This window comes from Aristolochia californica, unplaced genomic scaffold (assembly GCF_029961685.1).
Source record: "Aristolochia californica isolate CCGP_79_NKW_82.1479 unplaced genomic scaffold, dmAriCali1.0.hap1 SCAF_2, whole genome shotgun sequence".
In the NCBI taxonomy this organism is placed as follows: domain Eukaryota; kingdom Viridiplantae; phylum Streptophyta; class Magnoliopsida; order Piperales; family Aristolochiaceae; genus Aristolochia; species Aristolochia californica.
This window is the reverse complement of record NW_027181881.1, coordinates 36,482,897-36,502,241: the sequence shown is the minus strand read 5'-3', so window position 1 is coordinate 36,502,241 and position 19,345 is coordinate 36,482,897. Positions and strand designations below refer to the sequence as shown.

The following is a 19,345-nucleotide window of genomic DNA, read 5'->3' as shown; positions in this document are numbered from 1 at the left end:
GATCAAATAAGCTGCTGTGTTCACTGCTTTTGCCCAGAAGTGCTTTGGCAGGCCTGACTGCATACGCATACTTCTAGCTCTCTCAGTCAAAGTTCTGTTCATACGCTCAGCTACACCATTGTGCTGAGGCGTACCTGGCACGGTTCTCTCCATGCGGATCCCATTATCATAACAAAACTTCTTGAATCTGGTGTCTTCATATTAACCACCATTATCAGTTCTCAGCTTTTTGATCTTAAGTCCTGTTTTATTTTCAACCATGGCTTTCCATCTTTTGAAGGTATCAAACACTTCAGACTTGTGACTTAGGAAGTAAACCCATACCTTCCGTGAATGATCATCGATGAATGTCACGAAGTAGTGTTTTCCACCAATGGATGAAACAGTTGTTGGCCCCCAGACATCAGAATGGATGAGCTCTAGCCTTTCCTTCTTCGGAGCTCTACCATGTGTCTGAAAGCTAACTCTCTTTTGTTTTCCAAGTATGCAATCCTCGCACATATCAATTTCTACTGACTGTAGCTCTGATAGTTTTCCCATGGAATGCATAATCTTCATTCCTTTCTCACTCATGTGGCCCAGTCTCTGGTGCCACAGGTTGGAACCTTAGTTGCTTGTTGCAGCAGCAATGGTACAACATGCTTGTGCTATCATGTAAAGAGTACCACTCTTCTTTCCTCGTGCAACCACCAATGCACCCTTCACAATCTTCCAATCATCACCATGGAAGGTTGTGGTGTAGCCTTCACTGGCTAGCTGCCCTACTGAGATTAAGTTCTTTCTTAGGTCAGGAATGTGCCTGACATTTTTCAGCTCCCATATAGACCCATTCAACTGGATCTTCACTACACCTTTGCCTACTATATCACACGGTTGATCATCACCGATATATACCTTACCAAGGTTCTTGGACTCATATTTCTCAAAGAGCTCTTTCTGCGAAGTAGCATGGAACGATGCTCTAGAGTCTAATACCCAAGACTCCTCCTTGCTCTCCAGAGAACATACCAATGCAGCATCATTCCCTGAGGAGGAAGCAACATTTGCTTCTACCTTCGCCTCCGATCCTTCGGTGCACTATTACATTGACGCTTGTAGTGCCCGTTTTTCCTGCAGTTCCAGCACTTGACATTTGAGTTATGAGATCTGTTTGGGTTTCTGGATTGAGACCTTCTATTCTGAGGTCTGTTTGGGTTTCTTGATTGAGACCTTCTATTCTGAGAAATGCCTCGATGAGTTGACCTTCCTAGTCTATTTTCTCTAGTTCTTCCTCTTGCCTCTATAGACAATGCTGAAGAAATCGTCCCTTCACCCGACGATTTTCTTCTGATCTCTTCACTGAGAACTAGATCACGTACATCATTGAATTTTAACTTGTTGCTTCCTGACGAGCTGCTCACTGCTGTAATAGTGGCATTCCAGCTCTCTGGCAAGGAAGACAAAAGTATCAATGCTTGTACTTCATCATCGAATTCAATTTCGACTGAACTCAATTGGGATGTAATGATATTGAGTTTGTTTATATGTTGAGCTACTGATGCTCCTTCTATCATCCGCAAATTGAACAGTCGCCTCATCAAATGCACCTTATTTGAAGCTGACGGCTTCTCGTACATATTTGCGAGAGCCTTCATGAGACCCGCTGTGGTCTTCTCTTTTGCTATGTTAAATGCAACATTGCGGGATAATGACAGTCGGATAAATCCAAGGGCTTTCCTATCGAGGAGATTCCACTCTTCATCCTTCATACTGTCTGGCATGATTCCATCAAGCGGTAGGTATAAATTTTTCTGATATAGATAATCCTCTATCTGCATTTTCCAGAAACTAAAATCCGCCCCATTGAACTTTTCAATTTTTAACTTCCCTTCATCTGTAGCCATTGCTCCTACTCAAATTTGACTTTCTGTATAGCCTAGCTCTGCTACCAATTTGATAGGATTATAAAAATCAAATTATATCTAGGGAGAAAAATTAAATACACAGATTTAACGTGGTTCACCCAAATCGGGCTACGTCCACAGCTGCTGATGATAATTCTTTATAGGGAATATCGTTCAATGTTTACAATTTCATATCCATACAATCCATACATTAATCTACCACTGTAGATAAATAAATACAGATCTGTAAAAGAAGAAACAATGTAACATGTATGAAGACCTAAGACTCGTCGACGCCCAAATAGCACCGGTCAGAAACAACACGAAACAAACAGCACACGGTCAGTAATAAAACAAACCATTCAACACCCCTGCAGAGGCATTCCTTCTTCCTCTCCTTCGCTCTCTCCCTCTACACTGAGGATACAATGCTCTTCTTCCTTTTCTGGTCTCTCTCACTCTACACTGAGGATAGAGATGCCCAACGAGAGGAAACACGCAACGTCGGAGCAGCACAATGACGGCAAGCAGAGAGCTCTATTTCTGCAGCAACGTCTCGGCGGGAAAGGAAGTGATTTCTCACTGTATCGGTCGTACAAACTCGAAGCACGAAGCTTGAGAATCTCTCTCTGAAAACAATCCTTCAAAGAGCTTCAACGAAAAAAAAAATCTGAACGTTTCTGTTTCTCTGGTTTTCTTTTTCTCTCACACTGTCGAAAATCACACGGCGATACAAAATCATCGGCGGGGGGAGGGGGGGAGAGGGAATAAAAACTAAGGGTAAGAATTTAATGAGGTTGAGTGTTCCACACTCCAACCTCATAAAGAAACAAAGAATTCCCTATATGTCCCTTGACTTTTCAAACATGGGGATTCCCTAACACAAGCCGCGGTTTACAGAGTAAACAAGCACAGGAGCTTCGACGGCTTGATTTAGGAACCAGTTTAAATGTCCGTTTGTCTGGTGAAGCAACAAAACAGAGAACAAAAAACATGGAGGAGTAGAAGCAGCAGGAGGAAGAAAGGCGAGAGGAGCAGAACGAAGAAAATGCAGAAGAACAGTCTCCGCCTCTAATGGCCTTAAATCACGTCTCAAGGCTTTGTAAGTCAGTTCAAGCTTCAATCGATTTCTATGTGAAAGTACTCGGTTTTTTGCTCTTGGAGCGTCCCCAAGCTTTCGACTTCAATGGCGCATGGTAAGTGGTCTCTTCCATTGAGAATTTATTCCTCTCGTCTTTTTCCATTACGTTGTAGGTAAGTTTGTGAATGGATACTAATTAATGGGATAAGTGAGGGCATTATTCTGCTATTAAACATGTAATGGATTTATCATAAGGTAACATCTTATTAAATGAATTCATCATGTAAATATTTTCTAGAGTTCTCATTTAAAGAACCCAGTGAACAGGCGGGCACAATAGACTGCATTTTATTTTAAAAAACAACAATTAACTATGATCTGGTTATTGGTAAAGAATGTCTTTCACCTATTGGTCTTTCCTCTTCTTTCCATTCATAGATGCTTTGTCTTTTGTTTGGAATGGGTTGAAGTCTGATGTCAAGCTATGTCATAGCTTGCTCCACATGCCATTGAATAAAGTATGAAGCTTCCTCTCTAATGACACTCTTACAACCTCTTCTGTTGGAAGATAGGGCCCAAACCCACACGACCAAGGAAGACCCACATATTTAAGAGTATTATAAGATGTGTCACACGACCAAGGAAGACCCACAAGATGGGCCCAAGCCTATAAGAAGTAGGACCCACCATGAATACCACGACTTGACATCCTTATCACATAAGTTGGAAGATCAAGAAGGATTCACAAAAAAACATCTTTATCTTATGGTCACGTCCAAGAAGAGTTTTAGTTTGAGTTATATTTGTCTTTTATCTATTTTGAGTTATTTAATTATGCTAGGACTTATCTTTAAGTGTTAGAGTTTGGGTGTAATTGGGACAAAGTTAGTTTTATTGTAATTGGACTCCACTACCTTCCTCTATTAGAAATAGAGGTTCATGTACTCTGATTATAATAAGTCAATGAAGTATTTTTCTTTTACATAAATTCAACATGGTATCAGAGCAGGTCATGTGAGTTGACGTGGTAATGTGATCCTTTTCTTTAAACCCTAAACCCTATGTCTAGGTTCGTATTTTTTTTTCTGTCCCAACACCCGTAGTTTGCTTTGAGTTTTTTTACCTCTATACTAAGTTTTTCATATTGCAAATTATATATTTATGAAACAATATTTGAGTATACTTTCCAAAGAAAAATGATTTTTTTGAATCGGAGTTATCTACAGAGAGATATCGATATTTGAATGAGCGAAGGTCGGATTGAAAAAAGGTTTTAGCAGCTATAGCAATCTTCAGATTTTGAAGTATTTTTTGCTATCAAGAACTATACTTTATATGGAGAAATATATATCAAAAGAAATATCTGTAAGTCCATTCTTTTACTTATTGAACCAATTTATTTATCTGAGTTAACTACAAAGAGAAATCGATATTTGAAGCAGCAAAGGTCAAATTGAAAAAGAGGTTCGAGCGTCAGCAGAAAGCCTCAACTTTCGAAGTATTTTATGCTATCAAGAAAGATAATTTATATGGAGAATTATATATAAAAATAAATATACGTAAGTCTATTTTCTTACCTATTCAACCAATTCTCGGTATGATTTTTCAATAAGGAAATATTGATCTTGGAAGAGTCAATGGTCATGTTGAAAAAAAAAAAGAGAAACAGTGCTTTGTTCGGCTAGATAACAGAGACCGAAATTTATTAGATTATTTATCTTCTGATAACTATATTTTATGAAGAGAATTTATACTTTGATGAAAGTTATTTAAAATCCAATTTCATAAGGAGAAAATTTCATGTTAGTGTGATCTATATTTAAAGATATATTCTCATTGGAAGAATCAGAAGTCATGTTGGTATTCTGTTGTATTGAAAAATCCGAATTTAAGCCGATTATTTTGTGTCGCTTTTTGAGTTGTTATATCAGGAAAATATCTCACTTGTCCCTAGTTTGAGGGCTTATTACTACATCTCTGTTATTTGAGCTTATTGCTACATCTATGAAATTTGGTTCAAGCTGGGATCACTACCATTACTTCCCAGCTTGAGGGGGATAAGTAAAAGAAGTACAAGAAAGAGGTATTTTATTCCATATGTTGTGGATAAGTTTATGTGATCAAAATATTCAAGAAAGGGGGTGCACACAAGATGAAGCTTTTGCATCTAAGAAAAAAAAAATTTATATCGTGTGAGATTAATTCATGGGTCCTTCTACAAGGTTTATTATTTTGGTTCATGTTATATGAGTTGGAAGATGGTCATGTTATATTTAGCTGCAGTTATTATGTCTCTTTGGGGACATTACTATTTAAGAAGAAGTGGACTCGGTGCCATTTCTCATACCACAATTTTTTTGACTCTAAAAAATAATCACAGTTGTGACACCATGAGATTCGGTGCCCGAATTGGAACATCATGAGATTCAGTGCCCGAATTGGGACACCATGATAAATTTAACTCTAAAAAAATATCACAGTTGGGATACCATGAGAGTCGGTGTCTGGATTGGGACACCATTATAAATAAATCCACTACCTCGCCGCCGCCCCCCTCCTTCCTTGTAATGACTTTTATTACTCCTACAACTTGAGAGTCGTTGTCCTGTGGAGGGGCACAGTGATGGAGGAGTTTTTTATTATTACATTTTCGAACAACGTATAGACCCCACTACCTATAGAAGATAGGAGTGCCACTACGTATAGAAGATATGACTGTGCCGAACATCCAACACGAGTTAATTGACTGGATTAAAGAGCAATGTCATACAACTAGAAGTGATTTTTACTCTCACTTATATTATGCCAGTAGGGCCTCATGGAAGGACGCAACAACGTTAGGGGGAATGTTGGAAGATGAATGCGTATTGGAAGATGTGTCATTTTATACAAAAAAATTTATACATCATTTGCAGCAAGCTAGGAGTTCTTGATGTTCTCTCACCCCTAGCTTGAGATGGAGTATTGGACGATAGGGTCCAAGCCCACACGACCAAGAAAGGCCCACATATCTAAGAGTATTATAAGATGGGCCACACAACTAAGAAAACCCACATGATGGGCCCAAGCCCATAAGAAGTAGAACCCACCATGAATACCACAAGCTGGCATCCTTATCACATAAATTGGAAGATTAAGAAGGACTCACAAAAGCATCTTTATCTTATGGTCACGTCCAAGAAGAGTTTCAGTTTGAGTTATGTTTGTCTTTTATCTATTTTGAGTTATTTAATTATGCTAGGACTTGTCTTTAAGTGTTAGAGTTTGGGTGTAATTGGGACAAAGGTAGTTTTATTTCAATTGGATTCCACTACCTTCCTCTATTATAAATAGAGGTTCATGTACTCTGATTATAATAAGTCAATGAAGTATTTTTCTTTTCCATAAATTCAACATCTTCCAATTCTTGACTGAATTTGGGAAGACCGTCTCCACGGACTTCATTGAAGTCTTACCTCCTTCTGCAGGGAGCAATTGTGCTCACTTCTATGGCATCATAAATCCCTACACTAGCAAGACAATTGTAGAGTTATATGTTGCTTAAGTGGTCAAATTGCATGGTATTTCGTGGACCATTGTCTTTGATACAAACAATCTTTCTAAGTTCCTTTTGGAGAGAGTGTTTTTTTTTTCAAGAAAGTATTTTACAAATGAGCATTGTATATCATCCCCAGATGGACGACCAAAGAGAAGTGGTGAACTAGTGTCCAGAGACCTATCTGCATGGTTTTGCGTTGGAGAAACCGAAGACATGGATGTCTTACCTTCCAAGTATGAAGTTGGGTCCAAGGCTTATCCCAAAATAACTAGCCATCTTAAGAAACCTCTTTTACAACTAATAAACTCAACACATTTTTTCTCACTAATCCATGTGAGACTATTCTTTAAGTCCCCCTCACATGTAGGCTCTCTGGGCTCTTACATGTGGATAATTTGGGTGGAGGCCCACATACGAGAACCTGCTCTGATACCATATGAAGTTGGGTCCAAGGCCTAGCCCAAAATGACCAGCCATCTTAGAAAACCTCTTTCCCAACTAATAAACTCAACATATTTGTTCTCACTAATACATGTGGGACTATTCTTTAACACCAAGGGCCGATTACTCTTACAACACCACTTTCCACTCATCTTTATATTAAGATGGGACCACACACCTTTATTAAGATGCTACACGAGAACTTGACAATGACTTACTTCAACAATTTCCATATTTTCAACCTTGAGGAAAAGGTTGTTCTTTTATCTTGGATGGAAGGATATGACATAAGCTTATTTTGAAATTTTATTTTCTATTTGAATATTATATAGGAAGACTAGGGTTTATGTGTTGAACCTAAGCTTTAAAAGATAATATAAGGATGTAATAAGTTCTATAAAATTAAAATGAGAAGGCACATGAGAGGTGTTGGATTCAAGATCCATGACAAGGTCCTCGATCAAGGTGGTGAGAGAGGAGAAGACAAAGAAGAGGAGAAGAAAAGCGAGGAAGAAAGGATAAAAAAGAGAAAGAATAGAGAAACGACTAAAGAGATGGAGAGAGAAAGAGTTTGGGAGAAGATAAAAGTCCAGGGATGAATTTGAGAGACAAGAGGGGAAACTTAATGATCTTTCCCAAGCCTTGTGCCTCTATTTATAGTTGTTGAATGAGGTTTAAATGACTACAATGCCCTTAGGGCTAAAAGCTTTATAAAAGAAAAGACATAATGCCCTTAGGGCTAAAAGCTTTATAAAAGAAAAGATATAATGCCCTTAGGGCTAAAAGCTTTATAAGAGAACAGACATAAGTACACATACATCATCTTATTTATTTACAACCTTATGCCATCATTATGAGAAGTCCTTTTATTTACCTCCTTTGCCACCTTCTTGACATGGAGAAGGTATTTACTTTGTTGCCACTTCGAGATGTCTTCCAACACTCCCCCTCAAGCTAGGGGAGAGAAAACATCATAGATACCTAACTTGCCACATATAGTGATTAAAATCTTGGATGTGATTGGTTTTATAAGAATGCTTGACACCTGCCCTTGTAATGAAACATGTCTGAGAGATGAGATACTAGCCTGAAATTTCTCCCATATAAAGTAGCAGTCTACCTCAACATGTGTTGTGGATTCCATAACACAACGGTAGCCCAGAGGCAGCACGGACGAGTCAGAGACTCAGGGCTTGATTCAGTGGAGCAGAATAGAGTTCAGGACATGACTCAGGGAGCAGAGAAAAGCTCAGCGAGTCCAGGGCGTTACTCAGGGAGCAGAACAGGGTAGCGAGTCGTGACTCAGTCGAGTTAATGTATTTTGATTTAAGGTTACCGTGATGGAAGAATTGTAATAATTCGAACAACATCTGAGCCTTGGTTTATGATGCATCGGGAGGGAAACGAGAGAAGGAAGGAACAACATTACAGGATCTGCGTTCTCCCCAAATCGAACCAGGGTCGGCGTTCCCCTGGAACCCACGGTGTAGACTCCCGTTGACGAGTCTAAACCCTCATTTCGGCATGCATTTCCGTCTCCCATTTTCCGTCAAACCATTTTACACCTAGCCAACCCCAAATCGTCAACATAGGTCGACCAGAGAGGTCTCGGAGACCAGAACCTGTTCCAGAACAGCTCGGCGATGTCTCCCTCTGACGAGTAACTCGATCTCGGGTCCGGGAACACAACACATTGGTATCAGAGTAGGCCCTAATGGGAGAATCCTCATCCAACGCTGATTTACTTGCGGGTTTCAGAGAGATGATGCAAGCTGAGAGAGAGCAGAGCGCAGCCCAAGTAACAGCAGCAAGGGAAGAGTCCGAAGAACGCCTGGTTGCCTTGTTCGACAGTCGAGTAGCACAATAGGTACAAATCCAATTCAAATTTTGTTTTGGGGAAAGAAGCTCCTACCCACGGGATGGGGAAGGAGCCCTGTACCTAGACAAGGGCCCACATATGTTGGGCGCACAGAAACAGGAGGAAATTTCAATTATGGGGGAGGGACAGTTCCCAGATACACTAAATGGGAATTTCCAATTTTTAAAGGGACTGAGGACCCCTTAATATGGCTGTATCGGTGTGAGAAATTTTTTTCTCACCAGCCCACTGTAGATAGTGAAAAGGTTGGTTTGGCCACCTTCCATATGCTCGACGAGGCGCAGTTATGGGGACATCAGGTGGAATTGGAATACCCCGACTTAGATTGGCCCGAATTTAAAGAATTGTGTTCCATTCACTTTGGACCACTCACTCAAAATAATCCCTTGGGGGACTCGGTATTGTTACGGCAAACGGGCACAGTGGAACAATATCAAAAGGTCTTCCAAGAGAAACTGGGCCGAGCCAGTAAGGTTGTCCGCATGGAAGTTGAGCTCCTCCCTCCAACAGATCTAGCTAGAGCCATGAATTTGGCAAGAGCTCTTGAAGCCAAACAAAGACTTTAGTCCCGCAGGTCACCATGGCAGGGGGCAGACTACCTAAAGACCCCTCCCACACAGCAACCCCATGGCGCACTGCAACCACTGCCAGCTCCCCCCAGTTGCCCAAAACAGGGCACCCTCAACCTACTTTTATTCGAAAATTGAACAGGGCAGAAATGGAGGACAGAAGGTCCCGCGGCTTATGCTACAATTTTGATGAAAAATATACATTCGGACATCATGTCCAAAGTTGTTTTGGTTAGAAGTGGACTCTGATGAGGAGCCAATGGCCGAGGAACCGAGCACGAACTAGTGGCAGAAGAACAAGATGCTAAAATTTCCCTCCATGCTATTACGGGCGTACAATCCACCAAGACTATGCAACTATGCACCCTCATCAATGATCAAACACTTCTCAGTTTGGTTGACTCGGGAAGTACACACAATTTCATTAGCCTCAATGCCGCCCAGTAGTTACAGTTACCAGCGCAGCCTCGGCCCACAACGTCAGTGTCCATAGCCAATGGTGTAAAACTTCCGAGTTATGGGATTAGCAAGGCAATATTCTTTTCCATTGAGGGTCATCCATTTGCGGCCGAATTCTTAATCATTCCCCTCGCCGGTTTGACATGGTTCTTGGGATTAATGGTTACATACTTTGGGGCCAATTTTATGGGATTTCCAAGATTTAACTATGAGCTTTGATATTGCGGGACAACAGTTCACTTTTCAGGGCAGCAAGACTGCCATCCCCCCACACCTACATGTCATTCAATAGCCGCAGCCATTGGGGTCAACTTTACAACAGTTGTTGGACGCTTATGACGATATATTTCAGGCTCCAACAGGTCTTCCGCCTCTCAGACAGTGTGACCACAAAATTGCATTGAAGGTTGGGTCTGAAGCTATAGTGGTGCGTCCCTATCGGTACCCCATCTCCAAAAGGGTGAGATAGAAGGATTAAACAAATGATGGAGCAAGGCTTAATCCACATAAGTACCTCTCCTTTTTCTTCCCTGGTCTTGTTAGTAAAAAAATAGGACAACACTTGGAGATTTTGCGTTGATTATAGGGACTTAAACTCCAAAACTATTAAAGACAAGTTCCCTATCCTGGTTGTGGATGAGTTACTGGATGAGCTTCATGGCACTCACATTTTCAGCAGGCTAGATTTGCGTTCCGGCTACCATCAGGTCCGTATGTCTTCTCAAGATATTTATAAAACCGCCTTCCAGACACACCATGGCCACTTTGAATTTTTGGTCATGCCCTTCGGTCTCTCCAACGCTCCATCAACATTTCAAGCCTTAATGAACGATGTATTCTCTGACTATCTGCGAAAATTTGTGTTAGTTTTTTTTTTACGACATACTGATTTTCAGCATGTCCTTACCTCAACATCTGGGGCATCTATACCTGGTTTTTCAACTCATCAGAGCACATAGATTTTATTTGAAGAGAACCAAGTGTACATTTGGGCAGCCATAGGTGGCTTATTTGGGCCACATTATTACTGCAACATGGGTCACAGTGGAGCCGGGAAAAATTTCAGCAGTGACACAATGGCCGACACCACAACATATCTCAGCCTTGCAGGGTGTTCTGGGCTTAACGGGCTATTATTGGAAATTTATTTCGAACTATGCAGCCCTCGCCGCCCCGCTCTCTAACTTGTTGCGTCAAAATGAATTTGTATGAAGTGAGGCCACCAACACCGCCTTCCACCAGCTCAAAATAGCTCTTGCCACAGTACCATCTTACAATTGCCCAATTTTGATGAGCTCTTCGTGGTAGAATATGATGCCTCAGGAAGGGGTATTGGCATAGTTTTACAGCAGTCCGGCCACCCTATTGCTTATTTCAGCCACCAACTCGCCCTTCATGAACACAAGTTACCAGCATATCAACGAGAGCTGATTGGCTTGGCCAAGGCAGTCCGGCACTGGCGGCTGTATCTATGGGGCCGGGCATTTCTCATCCGCATGAACCATTACAGTTTGAAGTATTTGATGGATCAACGTATTTCTACCTCTCCTCAGCAACAGTGGATTAGTAAGTTGCTCGGATTCGATTTTTTGTGGAACACAAAGCCAGCAAATTGAATGTCGTCGCCGATGCGCTATCACGCCAGTCAGAGGATGTACCACAATTAGCTGCCATCAGTCAACTGAGGCCACTCCTCTTAGAAGCCATCAGAGAGGCCCACGGCAGCACTCCAGGACTTACAACAACAAATTCACGATGGCCACATGGGATCCACCTGGACGGTGCAGGATGAGATCATTACCTTCCAGTGTTGTATTTATTTGCCGCAGTCTTCTCCTCTCATGGTCGGGTCACCTCCGTGTACCATGGCAGCCATCATCTGCTTTGCAAAGAGTTTTATTGAGAGGGCATGCCAGCCTCCATTGCAGCCTATGTCGCTGCATTCCAGGTCTGTCAGCGCAACAAGGTGGAGCATTTATCACCTGACGGGGTCTTATAGCCACTATAGCTTCCCACACAGGTATGGGCCGACTTATCTATGGATTTTATTGAGGGCCTCCCCAAGTCTTGGGGGAAATCTATTATTTTGGTGGTGGTCGACTGTTTCTCCAAATACGGTCACTTAATTCCCATGGAACATCCGTACACAGCAGCGTTAGTCGCCCACGTCGTATAAACTGTTGCAGGGCCGTCAAAATTTGCAGCGATTGATTCAGTGGTCTCCCCATGACTCCACCAGTGCAACGTGGGAGGACTTTGACGTATTCAGACAGGTCTACCCCACCTTCGAGCTTGAGGACAACCTCATTTTCCAGGAGGGGAGATTTTGTGGATTCCATAGCACAACAGGTAGCCTAGAGGCAACGGACGAGTCAAAGACTCAGGGCGTGATTTAGTGGAGGAGAACAAAGTCCAGGGCGTTACTCAGGGAGCAGAACAGGGTAGTCTAAACCCTCATTCTGGCATCGTATCTGTCTCCCATTTTTCGTCAAATCATTTTACACCTAGCCATCCCCAAATCGTCAACATAGGTCGACCAGAGTGGTCTTGGTGACCACAACCTTAGAACAGCTCAGCGACATCTCCCTCCGGCGAGTAACTCGATCTCGGGTCTGGGAACACAACAACATGTTTTGTCCTCTCGTGGAAGATGAGATTTGAAGTTATATGAATAGATATCGAGTTGTTGCAATATAATTCCATCAAACCTCTTTTATAGAATCCCAATTCAATAAGAAGAGATCTGATCCATAGAAGCCCATTAACTGTGTGGGTCATAACTCTTTACTATGCTTATGCACTAGACCTTGCAATGAGATTCTATTTTTGGCTTCGCCAAGTAACCAGGTTACCTCAAACTAAGGAACAATACCCTAAAGTGGACTTTCTGTCATCAGGTGATCTAGCCCAATCTGCATTTGAAAAACCTTCTATGTTGAAATGGCTATGATTCTTATAGAGAAACCCTTTCCTCAGCTCTCCTTTTAAATATCTCAATATCCTCTCCAAGGATTGCCAATGGGTAAGTTGTGGTTTATGCATATACTGACTCATCACACTTACTGCATATGATATATCCGGTTTGGTAAGCTGATATTTCCCTTTATCAATATCTTCTCCAGAGCTTATACATAGCTTTGTATTAGCATCCATAGAAGTGTATGTTGGTCGACACCCCGTCATCCATGTGTCCTCAAGTAGATCCAAAATATACTTCCTTTGAGATAATACAATCTCATGCTTTGACTGGAATACTTCAATACCCAGAAAATATTTTAGAAATCCAAGATCTTTCATTTTAAATTATTTGTATATCTTATCTTTGAGTTCTTTTATATTGTCTGCATCATTGCAAGTTAAAACGATATAATTCACATAAACTTGTAGTAATACTTTGCCCTTTAAAGTATCCTTGACAAAAACATAATGATCTACTGAGTACTAGCTGAATCCAAACGGCAATATTCATTGGCTAAATTTGTCAAACCAAGCATAAGAAGATTGTTTAAGCCCATATAAAGAGTTCCTCAATCTGCATATCGACTCTCCCTCAACCACAAAACTAGGTGGTTGATGCATATATATCTATTATTTAATGTCCCCATTTAAAAAAGTATTTTTGACATCCAATTGATATATCAGCCAAGATAAATTAGTGGCTGGAGATAATAAGATGCATACCGAGTTTAATTTAGCCACTGGGAAAAATATTTTCTCATAATCCACTCCATAACACTAAGTGTTCCCCTTTGCAACAAGTCGGGCTTTGAGGTGAGCAATAGGACCATCTGGATTGTACTTGATAGCGAAAACCCATTAGTAGCCCACTTATATCTTCTTGGGAGGAAGAGGAACTAGGGTCCAAGTTTGTTTCTCTTATAATGCATGCATTTATTCTTCCATAGCTGCCTTCCATTATGGATGTCTCAGAGTCTCTTGATATGATCGTGGAACAAAGATGGAAGAAATAGATGCAAGAAATTGATAGCATGAAGGAGACAATCGTTGGTGAGAAACAAAATTAGATATCAGATGAGAAGTGGAGGGCCTAGTGCAAGTCTGATGGGTAAAGTATCAAATTATGGGCCAAATACAACAAGAGAAGATGGGATTACCTCTGAGAGATATGTAAACTCCACATGTATAGTGTCGGTTGATGCTTGAAGGGGCTGAAGTACATCTGCATCAAGTGGCACAACGGGCTTCAGAGCCGCTAGAACTAATGAAAGATTCAGGGGAGCATCTTTTGAGGAAAAAAAATGTCCTAAAAAAGTGATATCCTAAGAAACAATTAACTTCCAAAAATAAAGATTATAACAAATAACATTTTTGGTATGAGAGTAGCCCAAAAAATACACTTAAGAGACATAGTGTCAAACTTACTCTTCGAAGTTGATGTAACATGAACAAAACCTGTACAACTAAAGACCTTCAAAGGAAGGGGTCTGGAAATAACGATGAGTATGGGGATTTATGGCTAAGTACTGAAGATAGTAGCCTATTAATAGGGCAATAGGTTGTAAGAATGGCATAGGTTAGAAAAAGTAAGGCACTTTCATAGAGTATAGTAGACTACATGCTACCTCGAGGAGATATCGATTTGTTCTTTCGGCTATACCATTTTGTTGAGGGGTGTAGGTACATGATGTTTGATGGATAATGTCATTATTCTGACAAAATGGTTGAAATTCACCAGATAGGTACTCTTGTACATATCTGACCGAAACACGTGAATTTTTTTTCCAAACGTAAGTGGACACCATGGCATGAAAGGACTTAAAAATAGAAAAAAATTCATATTGTTCTTTGTATAGAAATAACCATGTGGCTCAAGTGAAATCATCAACAAAAGTAACAAAATACTTAACTTGAGATATGTTTGACACACTTAAGGGTCTCCAAGCATCTGAATGAATTAATAAAAAGAGAACAATACCTTTACGTTCAGCTCGAAGAGAATATGTTGTCCTCTGGTGTTTGCTTAATTGATAGACTTCACAATTTAAAACTGATAAATTTTTTAAAGATAGAAATAAGTGTTGAAGTAATGCTGCTGATGGATGTCCATCCTCTATCTGAGAAGTGGAAACCGCAATTACTGGAGACAAGTCTAAGTACTAAAGGTTCCCCTATTCATGGCCTCCACCAATCACCTGCTTCATTGTTAGATAATGGAAAACACAAGAAGAAGGTGTGAAGGTGATAAAACAATTAAAATTTTTTGTTAACCGTCTAAAAGACATCAGGCTTAAGGGAAATTGGGGGACAAATACGACATCTGTAAGTGGAAGTGATGGTATAACAGAGGAGGATCCCTTCCTAAGAACCTTGGTTTAGGATCCGTCAACTATGGTAACAAACTTGTCTGGTAAACATGGAGACATGGAATGTAACAAACTCTTATTACCTGTACGATGCTCAGAGGCCCCTGAATCAATGATCTAGGATGAAGAGGAGGAAGTGGTAGAAATCATACCTGAAATAGTGGTGGCAACAACAGTAGTTGAAGATACAGGAGAAGATGGAGAGGATACTATCAGAGTTTTCATCCTCTGCAATAATTCATAATCATCATCATTTATAGTCTTCTTACCTCTTTGTGACCCAGATTTGTCTTCATTTTTCTCATTATTAACTGTGACCTGATTGGCAGTGACTCAGTCCGGTTTGCCATGAAGATTCCAACAGGTATCCACCAGATGGCTTAGTCCACCATAGTGAGTGTAGACCCGATTATCTGTCCTAGAAGAACCAGAGCCAGTTCTACCTCCTCTTGCTCGACCTCCTCTATAATTTCTACCATGCCCTCGGGTGGTAGAAGATGTACCCCTATTACCTGAGTACATAACGGCAGACACTTTAGTATGAGAGGTGGAAGAAGGGTCTGGTATTTGAGGTAGTGTTACACTTATGTCATCGAATGATGAAAGTGCTAAAGAATTGAGTTAGGTTTTGGCCACTTCAAGATATAGCTTGATATTTGACAAACAAATAGCAGCTGTTAAGGTCTCCTGTTGCTTTTCTTGAACTGATATACCAATGGAATATGGCTGAGCAGTTTTTCACTCCTGAATCAGCCCTCTAAATCGTGCCAAGTATTTATATAAGTTGCTCTTGTTTTTTATTGAACATGCTTTGAAAGACATCATATAATTTTTGTAGTTTTTTTGTACTTGAATACAACTTGACACATGAATCCCATATCTATTTGGCGGTTTCAAGGTGAACTACATTGTTGGCCACATGTTTCTCCATGTTGTTTATGAGTCAACTAATAACCAATGCATCATTCTTGAATTATTTAATATGTAAGGTGTCCTCCTCATCAACAAGTGGAGCTGGTATGATTATATGTCCTAAGAGGTCTCGGGAAATGAGAAACCTTCTGACTGATTGTGACCAGCTTAAGTACTTAGACAACCCTCTCAAGGGTGTAGTAGTAATTTTAAAGAAGTCATTTTTACTTCTCACATAGTCCTCAACCATTAGGTATCAATAGTAATTTTCTTATGCAAAATAGAGGAAGCTTCAACAATTGATTAATCTAGGGCATAATAAAATATCAGCTTCAATATCCAAAGTTGAGCAAGTTTAATATATGTAAGTCTTGACCATGTATTAATGCACTTCTCAAATGATTAATCAAATAAAACTCGAGTTAAGCCACTAGCCCAAGCCAAAGGATGAAACAATTTGAACTTAACTCATCAAGAGGAAAATAAAAACCTAAGAGATAGAGAATAAATCAAGAGGAACCAACCCGAGCATAAATCAATCATAAAATTCCCTCATGCAGGTCAATATCAATTAGATACATATGTGTCTTTCTTGATTAAGAAAGGGTATCAATGTAACCATAAAATATTTTCCCTTAAATCAGCCACTTCCAAAGATAGAAAAAAAAACTTTCCTTTTATAATAGGCACCACTTCAAGTGGATCTCAATCTTGACTTGCCTTAATTATTTTTAACCAAATCAAAATAAATCAAAACAATTTTAGATCTTTCCAACTATAAAAGATCTCGAGAAGGCTGGAAAGACAATATCTCATGGGTTGGAAAGGTGTTCTAAAAAAGGAAGTTTCCTTTTTCACTTGGTGCCAACTGTCAATCCAAAGAAAACACTTTTACTTGCCTTTTTTTCTTGGAATCTTCATGCAAGAAAATCCACCATTTATCTCAATGTGGAGGAGAGGAAGATATCAACTTAAGCCTCAACAACTTCTTATAAAAAAAAAACTTAAAGGCCCAGTAATTGCTCCAAAATAAAAATAAAAATTTCATGCTATTTTGAGAGCAACACAACAAAGGATTGAAATAAATTCATCAAATCCAAGAAAGAGATAATCTTCAATCATACTAATCAATGGATGATAGAGCTTGATTTCATATAACTTCCAATGCATAAAATATCAATTTCTTGTAAATTATCACAACATAACCGATCTTGATCAATATAAACCAAATAGTTGGAATTTTTAATGAAAAAGATCAATGGTTTATTAAGACAAACTAGACCAGTTTGGAGATAAGGGACATGCAATAGCATCAAATAAAGAAGTTTTCAGAGTAATTGCTAGCATCCAAATTCAAAGCTCAAATACTCCGGAGAACTTTCCTCTTAAAAAAAATAAAAAACTGAAGTATAGGAATAGATGAACCAGAATTGTAGCAAGACTCAACAACCATTGGGAATTTGGACAATGAATCATAACATTTGATAACCCCCTTAACTCAACATTCTTTTCCTCATTTCTCATTTTTCTTTTACTTCTTTTTCTTCTTCTACTGTCAAGATATGCCCTGTTCTAATACTGAGAAATTACAAGAGAAAGGAACAAAGGAAATGCGTGAGAGAGAGGGGCTGAAGAGAAAAAAAATGTTCACTCTCCCCTTTTGTTAACCCTTTATTTACCTTTTAAGTTACAAAGAATAGAAAGTAGTTTCCTTTTATGCAGGCTGTTCAATTATGGAATTGGCATTCATTTAGTGCAAAAGGAAGATCCAGATGAAAAGCCTAAAAAAAAAAGATCACTTGGATCCTATGGACAATCATATTTCATTTCAGGTTTGATCTCTTCTCATTTTTGTTTGATGGAGTTCCAAGTACCTTATGAATCAAACAGTGAAATTCATATATTTTTTGGGGATTTTGACGTGAAAATTTGTTGGTCTGGTTTTAGTGCAACGACATGGCAGCAGTGGAGAGAAAGCTGAAGGAGATGAACATCAATACATGAAGAGAAGCATTACAGATGAAAACGGAACTGCCATCGACCAGCTCTTCTTTGATGACCCGGACGGGTACATGATTGAGATATGCAATTGTGAGAATCTGAAGCTTGTCCCTGCAGGTTCCTTGGGTCGTATAAAATTACCCTCAGATGGCCATAATCCCCCGCTGGAATTGGATAGCAACTCCTAACAAAGATATTCTTCTTGCGACAGACAGGGTATGAAGTGGACGAAGAAGATGGAAAGGTCCTGATCACTGATGCTTTGTGAGGTATGATAGTGGCATTTCTGAGGACAAATTTCATTTGTGAACGTTACAAGTTTCAGAAGGAATAAGCTCTTCCGCTGGTTCGTTTTGACAGCGAAAACTAAATTTCCTCCATTCCAGTAGAATATATGGATAGAATGATTAAGGAACTCCATTCAAAACTGTCAACTGGGGAGTTGTGCATATAAATTTTGGAAAAAATTACGATATGTTAAATTGGGTAGAAAGCCCTATCCCAAAATGACTAGTTATTTAGAAAACCTCTTATATTAACTAATAAACTCAAAATCTTTTATCTCACTAATACATGTGAGACTATTCCTTCACACGATCAACTGAACCTATGAGAAAATATACGTGTTGGGGTACAAGAATATACAGGCTTGATAGTTATGTTCAACCAGCACTGTTGCCTCAATCTTCCTCGGCATCATCTTCCTGGCAGTCATTATTTGTTAACAGTAAGATGGAATAGAAACAAGGGAACTCATTTTCCCCGCAGTCATTATCTGTTAACAATAAGATGGAATAGAAACAAGGGAACTCACTACACCTAACGAATTCTTCCAAAGGATAAACTCGTCGTCCCTAGGATTAGCTTTTATACTATTTATAGAGGTTACAAAGGACATAGTCGTTGTCCATGGTGGAAACTAGAGTCGTAATTGATTCGCCCTTTCGAAACTCATATTAGACTTTGCATTGATCTGCTGGTCTTTAAGAACTGAGGAGATTCTCATCTAAGGCCTTCGACAAGCATATCTTCTAGTTGAGTTTCTTTTATCTTCAATCTTCTAATTGATAAGTGAGAATCGATCTGAAAGGGTGTGGTCTGTATTTGCCTTGTTTTATATTCAGCTCCAAGTATACGTAGTAGTGAAGATTAATTGTGTACTCGGGTCTCCTTACTTCTTTGACCCAATCTCTTACAATATTGTCTTTCATCATGAAATTCTCAAATGTCTTAGCAATTCGATCTATTGCATCAAAGA

General features: G+C 39.7%; 1 pseudogene; it reads left to right on the top strand.

Moving 5' to 3' along the window:
* The first annotated feature begins 2,400 nt into the window (after positions 1 to 2,400).
* LOC137955020 (glyoxylase I 4-like) lies at positions 2,401 to 18,275 on the top strand (annotated as a pseudogene).
* Positions 18,276 to 19,345: the final 1,070 nt, after the last annotated feature.